We start from the raw sequence: 12,947 nt of genomic DNA, 5'->3' as shown, positions 1-12,947 counted from the left end.
GAGGGGCAGCAGTTGTGCACACATGGCAGCAGCTCAGACACGGCCAGCCTGACCAACGTGTTAGCACAGCATGCAGTCCCAGAGCACAGGAGCATTATTTCCTTCAGTTTGGCAATAAAGCCCTGACAGGCCCTGTGTTTGGCAGCATCCAGGTCAGAACACAAAGTGGCTTTGTCTGCCTTGGCTCCCTGCTTTGCATTTCTCCCTTGTTCTGTGCTGTTGTTTCCCCCTCCCCCTCCAAGTCTTGACAGCTCCCCCTCCCCAACAGCATTCTTGATGTCATTTCAAGGACTGGCCATTGGAGGCTGAAGCTAACTAGCTTGGCTTGTTCTGTCCTTTCTCTGGGTTGTAAAGCCTTGGCTCAGAAGAGGCTCATTTGTATGTCGTTATGATGCATTCAAATCCCACTTGCCTGTGCCGCTCATAGTTCAAATCCCAAATTAGAAAAGAAAATGTGTGCCTCGTACATAGGGCCCTTTTGTCACTGCCTCTTGCCTTCCATGCCAAAGTGTCCCTATGGTTTCCTCATGTCGCATTTTCAGCATAAGGCCTGACTGAAAAAGATGCTCTGGTGCAATAAGGAATATACGGCTGGGCCAGACTGTGCGCTGAAGACTCACAGGCACTCTCAGTCCCTGAGGGAAAAGGGAATGGCCCAACCAGGGATCAATGTCAGTTTCATTAGCACACATCTGTAGGATTAGGAAACACAACAAGAAAGATTCATAGTCCAGTTCCAGTCCAGTTCTTAGTAATCCCCCCCCCCAGTTTCTATTACTTTGAGCACCACTAGTTTCTACCCTTCTGTGCCCAGGCTCATCTCCTGAGGACAGGGTTTCTAGAGATACTATCACTGGATGGCAAAAAGAAGATTCTTGGAGGATGAGCATGGTGTATGGAGGAGCACTGCTGGAGAGGTAAAGGTAACGTTAAGTTTTCCCTTGCTCGAAAGCCAGTCAAATCCGACTCTAGGGGGTGGTGTTCATCTCCGTTTCCAAGCTGAAGAGACAGCACTGTCCGAAGATGTTTCCATGGTCATGTGGCTGGCATGACTGAACACTGAGGCGCACGGAACCCTGTTACCTCCCCACCGAAGCAGTACCTATTTGTCTACGTGCAATTTCTTGCTTTCGAACTGCTAGGTTGGCAGGAGCTGGGGCCAGAGACGGGATCTCACTCTGTCACGTGGCACTAGCGTCTCGAACTGCTGAGCTACAGACCTTCCGGTCTGCAGCTCAGCATCTTAACCTCTAAGTACCGTGACTGCTGAAGAGGTAGCTTGATTCAAAGAGCAGAACATTGCCACTCTTTTTATGACACTGTCATTTATCATGGGATTGGTTCTGGAGACTGGGTTTTAGGTTATTTGCTTTGTTTTTAAGTTATTTAGGTGTTGTATGTGCCTAAATATACATATGAGCCATGTTGAAGGAACGTTGTGGAGAAAAAAGACAGAGCCACAATTTGTGAGCAGATATTATGGTTTAGGCCATAATTTCAGGGCAGGCTTCATTGAACTCCAGAAGAAATGTCTGCATTTCCAATGCCAGGAGAGGACACTTTGGTTACAACTTCTGCTGTTCAGGAACTGTAGAAGGCTCCTTCTGACTTCCCGTGTGTTGCTTCTGCTTGCCTGAAGCAGGGAAATATTCCTAATGCCAAACTGTATCATAAACGCTTTGTTACTTCGCACACTCCAGATGCCAGGAAATGAATTGTGTGAGGGAAATAGGCCGTGTCCAATGTTGCAGGCAGAGGACAACATCCCCCAGGGTCATCAGTCGATTGAACTAGAAGGAGAACTTCTTTTGAACCTGTTAATATTCCTTACGAACAGAGTGTACCTGCTAAGTAAGATTTGTTGGACATTTGTCTCAGGAAGCAGAAGGAAGGAGGAATGTGACTGAAAAATGCACAACAGCGCACGGTCACAGCATGGATGGTAGAGGAAACTTGAGGCCTAGGGGAAACCCATCCTCTTTCTGAGGGCAATTTCACCTGCAGGGTGTCCATGCTGTTTCAGATGAATCTCCACAGCAATTGACAGGGAGTATTTCAATCAGAAATCCATCTCCTTTAAGGACTGCTTTTGGGGATGAGCTGCAAAAGCAACCTGTAATCTGCTTCCTAAGGAGGAACAATAATGGGACCAGCTTGGGCCAAGGAAAGCCGTTGGAGAAAGAGCAAGTGAACCCCTTGAACACAGCCTGGAGCCAGGAAACAACAGAGTATAACCTATTGAAGTGCCAGCCAATTCCACTCCAAGGCTCTCTACAATAATAACCTCTCTGCCTCCTACTCCACTCTCCCCTGACAATCAGCTAGCGAGGAAACATTATCTTAGCCGTGAACTGGATTCTAAACCACAGTGGATGGCGCCTGCTTAACTCTATGTACTTGTGTCTGTGTGTATTACGCCCCTCTCTTCTGACTGACTACAGTTTGCTACAGAGGGGCTCAGTGTTAAAATCAGTGCAGAATCAAAAGCACATACTGTAAACCACCTTGACTAGGCGTACACTAATAAGATACGGCTGAAGTCTATCTGCAGAGAGATCTTAATGCCGCCGTGTGTATGCTTCTCATGCATGGCAGACTCTGCCAGTAAAAAAACCCAGTCCTGCACAATTTGTCACCCAACATGCCAAGCAGTGGAGAAGATGAAAGAACACTCCCTGGGCCGGGGAGAGAGGAAAGGAGAGTTGGCAACAGATGACAAACAAACAGCAGAGAGAACAAGCTGGGTATCTAGCCCCTCTTCAGCTTCCTTGGACATCCACCCCTCCTAAGACTAGACGGACTTCCCCCTTCTCATGGCTCTGCCCTTGACTGCCTTCCATACTCCCACCGTACCACCTTTTATTGCTTTCATCCTTCACCATTTCTCCCTGCCAGGGCTTTTTTTGTAGAAAAAGCCCAGCAGGAACTCATTAGCATAATAGGCCACACCCAACAGCAGGAACTCATTAGCATATTAGGCCACACCTTGACAGCACAGCTCATTAGCATATTAGGCCACACCACCATGTTACCAGAAGTGTGGTCATCCAGCCACACCCACTTTTTTGCTTCTTATTCTGTTTACTTTGCTTATTCTCAACCAGGGCTTTTTTTGTAGCAGGAACTTCTCTGCATGTTAGGCCACACACCCCTAATGTAGCCAATCCTAATGAGTTTCTGCTGTTGGGTGTGGCCTATTATGCTAATTAGTTCCTGTTGGGTGTGGCCAACTCAGGAGCCAGCCGGAACTCCGTTCCTGTGCGTTCCTGCCCAAAAATAGCCCTGCTCCCTGCCCTATCTCCTCATTTCCACCTGCAGTCACTTGTTGACCATCTCAGTACAGTGACATTTCTATGTCATGATTTTCATCTAAGAACCAGTGAAATATTACACAAGAAATATGTAGACCCCCTCCCCCAAGATTCATATCCAAAAGCCAAGCCACATTTCCACTTCTGTCATGGGGAGAGGGATTGATGAGGAGACCCAGCATGACAACGGTGTAGACTTTCCAATTTCCCGGGGGGGGCTGGGGCTGGGCCAGAGGCATTGCCTTGCTAAGAGCAAGGGTGGCTCCCGGGGGAGGCTGAACACCTTCCTGAAAATTTCGGCGGGGGCTGACGCCCCGCCGCCCCCACGAAGATTACGCCTATGCAGCATGGTGGTTAAGAGTGGCGGACTCTGATCTGGAGAACCAGGTTTGATTCCCCACGCCTCCACATGAAACCTGCTGGGTGACTTTGGGCCAGTCACAGTTCTCTCAGAGCCCTCTGAGCCCCACCTACCTCATAAGGTGCCTGTTGTGGGGAGGGGAAGGGAAGGGGATTGTAAGAATCAACTCTTCTTCCTCCTCTTCCTCCTCTTCCTTGTGTGCCCATTCTAACAGTACATTATATCAACATTAATCTCTATGTCAGCAAGAATTCCATGATGGTCTGCCTTTGAGGCAGTGACTTCGTTTGAGGAGGGGGGAGCTGATTGATGGTGCTTGGATAAACATGTGGATGCCTTTTGTAAAAAAAAAATTGGACTCCTTGAAAGACTTTCCTTCTTAATGGGGGAGGGAGTCTTCCTTCATATGGGATAACTTTATAAAGCAAGTCTGGTTTACTGCAAGTAACAAATCAAAATGTCCTGGAGAAATACTGTAATTCTGCAAATTATACAAAATACAATGTTCTTGGATCATTTTATACTAATCACTCAACAAAATATATCTACCACTGTTCATGCAAAGACTATTGAGCATCAGCAAAAAAATGATGGTTCTGTCTTTGCAACTGAGGCACACATGAGAGTTCAGGGGCCACCCTGTTCCCATAGCAAAATGGTACCTTGTATACAGTGGCCTGTATCCAACCACACAGCCCCATGGAGCATCCCCAACAGATGGGGAACTGCAGTGCTGATCTTTGCTCTCTTTGGTAACTTACATGTCGCTATTGTTATACGTAAATTTCCCAACCAAGTTCTCCATGCGCATTTCAGAAACCCTTCTCCACCTGCAACATGGTCGCAACCCAATCGCAAGCCCTGTGCACCTCGGAGGCAGAAAACGTCTGGTGCACAGGTGGCACAAAGTCCTCATGGCAGCCACAAGGACTTAAGACCATGTGGGTCAGCCCTTAGTTCCCACCCTGCCCTCATCACACCCTTATGTAGGAGGTCTTGGATGTTTTATCAGGGTTGCACCTGCCAAGTGAACTGTTTGTGCAAACCTGGCAAAGGGTGGGAATTTGAACCTACATTGTGGATTGTGTGGGGATTTGAGCCTACATCTGCAAAATTCCCTGGCATGTGTTTGTTGCAGGGTTCCTACTGGACATGCCACAGGGGGGAGAGGTGCTGTGTTCCTTTTATTCCCTCCCTTGTTGTGTCCTGCATATGGGTATTGGTGGGCTAACATGAAAGGCATGGCTATATCAGTATGCTCTGGTTGGTTGCTTCCACCTCTGCTTGTCACAGGGGCATAGTCATCATTATTGGTGGGTGTCAGCCAGGTTGCTGTGGACTCTGATGAGATTGCTATGCTGTCTGCATCTTGGCATGAGGTCCTTTCTGCACATATTTTCCCTCTGCAGAATAAGCAGAGGATCCTAACAGCACCAACACTGCACAAGTATTGCCATTGTGGCAGGGTCTTCAGGACGGGACTGTCCAAAATGCAACCCAAATTCATCCCCCCCCCCCAATTTTTAAATGCCTTGATAAATAAAAAGGTCATCTGTGATAAGGAGGCAGCCAATGAAGAGCCTGATGGACTTCACTGAGGACACTGTTCCATAGGATAAGGGCCATTATTGAAAAGGCTTTGCTCACAACTCAACAGATTTAGCTTTGCATCAAGAACCACAGAGCAGAGTTTCCTCTAATGACTTTAGAATGTTCATATGGGAGCAGGTAAGGCATGATGGGACCAGGCTGTAAAAGATTGTCAAATGCGTGGGGATTATTAAAAGCATGGAAATACCCACTCCTATCTAGTTAATGAAATCTTATATGCACCCCACCACAATTATCTTCCTCAGTGAAATGTATTTAAATATATCCACGTGTATAGTCAATGTGTATCACGATAATGCGCCACAAGCACTATATTCATTCAAGCCCCATTAATGTAGCTAGAAGCATTTTCTGATGTGGGCTCTGCACATTCATCGGGGGCACTAAGTGTTGCATGTGAGTAAAACTGGATCAAGGACAGAAGTTTTAGCAGGCAATGCCTTCACCTTTTCTATTATCTGCACACCCATTGGGAAAGAGATCATGTGCAAAACAGACTCTAATATTTCTGTGATAATCATAGCCATACAGGAAATCAGTATCTCTTGACTGCATAAAACACCATGGACACAACACAAAGAAAATAAAATGCTCTTGTGGCCTATTGAAATCAATAAGATTCTAAGTACTCAGCAATGTTTAGGCATGCCTAATTTCTCCCCCCCCCCCATGGCTACTCTTCTGTTCATGAAGCATACTTGGGGTTCCCAGACTCTCAAATGGATTTTGATGCTCAGATCACATGAAGCTGGCTTATACTCAGTGGTACTCGGTAGTGGAGCATCTGCTTGGCATGCGGAAGGTCTCAAGTTTCATCTTTGGTATCTCCAACTAAAAGAATAGGATTACAGATGATGTGAAAAGCCTTTCTGCCTGAGATCAAGAAGAGCTGCTGCCTGGCTACATAAACAATGCTGACCTTGATAGATCAAGTGTCTGACTCAGTTCATGTGTTCATATGAATCAGATCAGTTATACGTACAGGTCAGCGTTTTCTGCTCAGAACGGTTGCAGTTCTGCAGGATCTCAGGGACAGGTCTTTCACACCACTTACTACCTGATCCTTTTAACTGGACTTGCCGGGGTGGAGAACTGCAGCCCATATAATTCATCCTTCCACGAGTATTGCTGGACTCCCAAAGTTTTATTACAGTATGGAGCTGGGAAGGGGCAAAACCTGTTATGAGTTCTATATAATGGTTTCTGTGGTTGTTCCAGAGCCCAGTCAATAATGTGGAAAGGATCTTTCTCATGGAGAATAAGCCTCAAGGGCTCAAGCCAGCCACACAAAAAATGCAAACTGATTTTGCACGGGACGGTGTGCCGCCTTGCCATCTCTTGTTTTTCAAACCCAGTTTCCCGTTCTCCTCTCTTTCTGCAGCAGCTACAAACTGCCACAGCCGCCGCAGTGAGCTTAGCCTGGTAAATAATGCATACGGTTCTCGCCGCTATGCAGACAGACAAAGGCAGGCAGTGTATCAAGGAGTAATATTGTACCACAAATTGAGGCGTAATAGCAGTAATTTAGTGCCCTGTAGGTGATCAGAGATTCAGAAAGTATCGGAGCCCTGTGATCTGTGCTGACTGGCAAGGTGACTGGAGATATAGTGTGGAGTTTGACCTTTGGATTGTCTCCAACCTAAGTGAAGTCATAAAAAATTCACAAGACCGTGCTGTCTCCCAGCAAATGGGTGGTGGGGTAGACAAATAGATTTTTAGTTAGCATCCATGTATGGAGAGCATGACAGTGAGATACGGAGAATCCACATGGTATACAATGTACATTATATCCCTCATCTATCGAACTATTGATCTATTTGTGCCCGTGCAGCTTATTCTAGTGACTGCACAGAGATAATAAAAGAACAGCTGATCAGGAAGCAAGTTAACAGCAAGAATAGTGGCTGGGTCTGGGGTGGCTAGAGGGTTGCCTAGCTTATCTCATATGGGGTGCAGGCTAGAGAATGGGAAGGGAGTTTTCATTAGCGCTATGGCAGGGCACTGGCTGGGGGATTCTCTCAATTAATTTCACTAGCAGGTTCATAGATAATGATATGACAGTGTGCAATGGGAAGGGGAGGAGAGAGAGACTCCAGCCTGCTAAGCCTTTGCGGAAGGGATGGCATTAACATTCCTGGTCAGGTTCCCATTTTCCAGGGTGTTTGTCCCAGCTGATCATTCTAGTTGCAGCCGTCTTGAATCAGAGACATGATGTCAGGAGACATATGCTATCTTCAGGCTCCCTACTAATTTCTTGATCAGAGACAGCTGGAAGCACCGAGCCATGTTTTCCCATGGAGCTCAGCAGAGGCCTGGAAGGATATAATCACTGGCCCCTATTCAGAAAACACAAAGGGAGTTCTGGGTGTTGGAAACCTGTTGCTTTGCGTGGGTGGAGGCCTAGGGGCCATTGCAGGAGCTGCGTACCTCCTTGTCCTCCACAGCTTTTTAACCCTCACTCACCCAACTGCTATTTCTCATATACCACACTAAGACTTTGTTCTCATATTCAGATGGCAGAGTCAGGTGGCAAAACTGTCCCTACACACTTTATTTTATTTATTTATTTATCGTTTGATTTCTAGGCCGCCCTCCCCCCAACTGTCCTCGAGCAACTAGGACAGCCACAATTTCGTTCAACCCTCCTAATTTATTGGTATACTATATCAAAATGCACATTAAAAATGTAAAAGGGGCCTTATTCTACAATACTGGAGCTGTTTTTTCAGGCAAAAAGGCATCTTTATTTTGTAAGTTGCTAGATTTAAATTAGGCCCCCATGCACCTGAGAAATCTCTGGGGAAACAGGGGGTTGAGGGAGTAAGGTGGTTACAGTTGCCCCAGAGAGAGGGCACAGCATTCTGCATATGTTCAGAGACACTTATTTTTTATTAATTAACCATTAATGCTGCTTAAGAATTTTCTGCTGTGGATTTACAGACTGATCCTGGCCTAGCCATCTGTTGCTGTAACTCAGTGTTCTTCACCCATAAAAATGGAACTATTGTCCCCCATGCACACAAGATGTATGAGACTTGTATATAGTCTGTGGCTTGCCTCAGTGTTTTCATCACCAGTTTGTATGGTCTTTTAGCTTATGGCACATTTCAGCCCTGATTGTGTGAGCCTCATTGTGGTCTGCAAGACCATTGGTGACAGTGGACTGCCAGACTCTGCCTCTATGTACCTGTTCAATGGAGAATGCAATCAGCAGGGTCTGTTGAGATGAGTTTGTTTGGTATGTGCTCTCTCGTACAGGGAGAGGTATGTGGGTCCCACATTCTGAAGGGCCTTAAAGGCAAGAACTAGCACATGGAATTGACCCTGGAAGCCCACAAAACTGCTTCAGAACAGATTTAGCATGTGTAGGCTGTCCAGGACCGGCTTCTGGAACCCATTTTATGTCTTCAGATGAGCCCAAGTTAAAGGCAGAGCCAGAGCTGTATTCTCAACAGCACCTTCTCCCCAAATCGCTTACAATGTCCCTGGCATGAAGTCCCCCAGATAAGGGAGAACATCCAGTCAAAACAACAGTAAGATCTGTGATGTTCTATGGAGTGAAATAGTGACGTTTCCATTCTTCCTTTCGTTTTCTTTCTTTTGACTTTCTCACTGCAGCAGCACAACTCTTTTTAATACATATAATTTTATACATACACGGCAGTATATCAGTAACATAACTAATCTTAAAATTAGATTTTTCTATGTCGATTGAGGCACTACTTCTCCAAAGAAAAACACAGAACATTGCAAAAAACAGAAAAGACAGTACATTATCTGGAGATTGGCTATTCCAGTGCATCACAAACCTTGCACATGTCTCAATAAATCTGTTACTTTGTAAGTTATTATCTGCTCTTCTACCCTAAGTTAATTTTAATATCAGTGTGATATCCTGAAACCTTTTATATCGCTCTACTAAAGGAATACACTCTTTTCCAGTTTGAGGCCATGCACATGCAAGGTGCGGTAATGAAACATACTGATCATATGAAACTGCATTACACCCAATCAGACTGTTGGTCTATATCTAGTCTGACTCGCAGCAGCTCTCCAGGGTTTTAGGGAGAAGTCTTTCACATCACCTACCTACCACCTGATCACTTCAGCCGAAGATACTGGGGATTGAACTTAGGACTTTCTGCACACAAAACAGATGCTCTATCACTCAGTCACAAACCCTCCCCATTGGACCAAACATAATTCTGAAATCTTTCTCATTAGACGGTTTTTTTTTAATTCCACTAAAATTACCTTAAAGGTGAAGGGAAGATTGCCTGTCATGTTCATGATAAATGGCATGGCATGCTTCCTTCCAAAATTTTCTATCGTTGGACACTTCCCAGAATATAAGTAGATGGCTTTTTAATGTCTTGTTTCGTTACTGATCATTCTTATACTATTGTTTTTATTGTATTATTTTTACTTGATGAGCCACTTCCAGAGAGGAGGCATATACATTTTTTAAAATAAATACGATCTGCTCCAGATTGGCAGTGCTAGTAAATGTCCAAAGATGGAATATATATACAGCTTAATTTATAATGTGTCAAATATCACTGGAAGTGGGATTTGTCGACTTTTCCCCTAAATCAGATGATGTGAGGCTAGAAAAGGCTTCAGGCCAAATCAGCTCCCAGTTTCCCGGTGATATGTCTGCTCTCAGTATCTGTTCCATTTTCTCAGAAAGCTGCAAACAACCTCTCTAGAGTCAAACAGGAGCCCATCAGTGCCATCCTAAGCAGAGTTCTACCCTTCTAAGCCTATTGAATCCAAACGGATTTAGAAGTATGCAACTCTGCTTAGGATAGCACTGCTCATAATTTACCTATCAGCCCTTTTGTAGCATTACCTTCCATCAACAGTTCAAAGTCAGATTTGATATCCATTGGCTGATATTTTTTCAAAGCCAGTACAATACTCCTAATTTGAAAATACTGGAATAGAGGCAGTTGAGACCAATGTTCCCTCTAAGCTGCGGAGTCCTGTGAGCAAAAATTCTACTTGGTGAGCTCCTGGCATTAAAGCTGTGAGCAAGCCATTTGCCTACTGCATAAATTAGTTTGCTCTGGAGCCATCCTTCCTGAGCGAGGACAAAAATGTGTGAGCCAGAGTCTTAAAAACTGTGAGCTAGCACACACTAACTCACCTTAGAGGGAACACTGGTTGAGACCAGTGCTCCCTGTAAGCTGAGTCAGTGTGAGCTAGCTCACAGTTTTTTTAGCCTCCGGCTCACACATTTTGTCTTAGCTCAGGAAGGATGACTCCGGAGCAAACTAATTTATGCAGTAGCCAAGTCGCTCGCTCACAACTTTAATGCCAGTAGCTCACAAAGTGGAATTTTTGCTCACAGGACTCCGCAGCTTAGAGGGAGCATTGGTTGAGACCCTTTGATCATGTCTGCTACTTCTCTAGGAGAGAGAAATTGACTATTATGCAATATCACCTACCGAAGACAATCTAGTTTTTTTCCTGTTCCAAGATCTCTGAGAAAACAAGCTCTTAAAGCTAATTCTTCATTATAAAACACTGACATTAAAGGGGAGAAGCCCAGAGATAGTTTTGATTTCCACTTCTACAATACTATGAGGAAGGAAAACGGATCCTCAGTTTTGTCTTCCATTCCCTTTACTGGGAACCAAATAAGGTTGCTTACGGTGTGACCTAAGATCTTTGGGGGACCTCACATATGTTTGCCTTCCTTTTTCCAGTCCTCTAAAGCAGCCAGTTTAGGTGCCTTAACAGTAGCAATTAACCTTAGGTGTATCTAAACCTTTGGCTTTCCCCCCCAATTGTTAGCCGCCCTGAGCCTTAGGGGAGGGCGGGATATAAATCAAATTATAAATAAATAAATAAAAACCTCCCTGCTGTTTTCTTTTTAGCTGAAATTCTTAGGATGCTTATTATTTCAGATGAACACAAATATGAGTGTTTGCCTTTGCCAGCTATCCAGCTTGGAAACCTTAATCAGCAAGGGGAGGTTTATAAGATTTTTGGCAAAGTATTAATTGTAATAGCACCTGTGAAGAAATGCCCTTTTCTCTCCTGGGAGTTGGTAACAAAGCAAACCTCCCTTTTGCATCTTAACAGTCCCCCCCCCCTTTGAGCTGGGAACTGGCAAGGGGGGGGGAGTTGGTGCAGTGGCTTTCCAGCTTACCTGTATACATGCTAATCTAGCCGGAGAGATAATGTGTAGGTCAAGCCCTTCCCCCTGCTTCTAGCAAAGAATACAGGTTTGGAGGTATGAAAATGCTAGATAGTCTCCAGGAAAGCGATTCCTGGAGATTGCCTGGAAGTGCCTCTTTGACCTGGCCTGGCCGGGTCAATTGGAGGGGTAAGAGAGATAATAAGATCTCCTGGCAAGAGGGAGGTACTCTTTTTTCCTCAGGTGCTGTGACCAGGAGTGCACACAGATGTTTTCTCTGCAAGTGGGCTGCCATTGACCATGTGCTCACCCAGAGAGCTATAGACAGTTTTAAGGTAATGGTAATTCTGTCAAGAACTAGAACACCTAAGCTAAAAGGGCCTGCCCTATATTTTAACAGCTGATAGGGCATGTATAGAGAAAGGGACAGAGGATTTGCATTTTGACCAAGTTCTGTTGTATTCCTTGCTCAATCTGGGTTGTGCTAAAAGTACACTTGTAAACATTTTCTTTTTAATAAATATTTTGTAACTTTTGATGCTGGGTGTGGTTCTCTATACCACATAGACCTCCACCGTCTCAAACATTCTATCTGAAGAGGGGAGCCAAGGGAAAGGCAGGCAGTTGGCAGTGACCAGGCTCTGGGCAGCGGGAGACACTGAGGCAAGGCCTCTGAACTTGGAAAGGGAAGCTGGGAGTCCTGATCCTCCCAGTGGGAAATCCCAATGATGATCAGGTGGTAGTGGCAGACTACCCTAGAGAGAAGGAAAAGCCCCTCCAGGGAACTTGGAATCCCTAGGAGGGCAAGGTGGAACAGGGCCTGCAGGCCAAAGTGGGCCAGTTCCACCACAGCAGCATTTCGGCTTAGCCATGAAAATTTCGAAGCTAACCAAAAGGTTAAAAGTTTCCTCAGCTTCCTCACTGAGCTTTTTATGTTTACCACTTATTCTAAATTGCTATGAATCCAAATCTCTAAATACTGCAAGATTTCAGTTTTCCTAGCTTGAGTCCAGCCTTTGCAGAAAGACAGCTTACAAGTGATTTAAACACATTAAATCAATAAAGAATGCTTCAACAGACTGGATGCTAAGCAAAATAATAATTAAAAATAGGAAGGAGAAATAGATGCTGTGGGACTTGATAGAATAAACCAGATCTGCAGATTATAACAGTCTTAAAATGGAGCAGAGGACGTGTGATGTTGATTTTATTGGGTTAGATCGCACTGGGTGCAAAAAACAACCAAAAAACAGGGCAACTGGGATGAATTTACAATGGCAGTTCCCCCTCTGATAAACACCAGCAACAATTTGGATCTATCGCTTTTGGATTATTTTGCTGTGGACCAACATGACTACCTGCATCCCCTGTTTACTTTTGATGTTGTTGAGGTTCAGTCCTTACCACAGATTCCAAACATGCAGGAGACGAAACCTCATCAAAATGAGAAGTGTGTGTTGACAAGCGTGATGAGCATCAGCCCAAGCTGTGGAAACCCATCTTAAGAGAATTGCTCACT

The sequence above is a fragment of the Gekko japonicus genome, unplaced genomic scaffold, assembly GCF_001447785.1.
Source record: "Gekko japonicus isolate JY-2015 unplaced genomic scaffold, Gekko_japonicus_V1.1 scaffold342, whole genome shotgun sequence".
Lineage (NCBI taxonomy): Eukaryota > Metazoa > Chordata > Lepidosauria > Squamata > Gekkonidae > Gekko > Gekko japonicus.
This window is presented reverse-complemented; position numbering follows the sequence as displayed.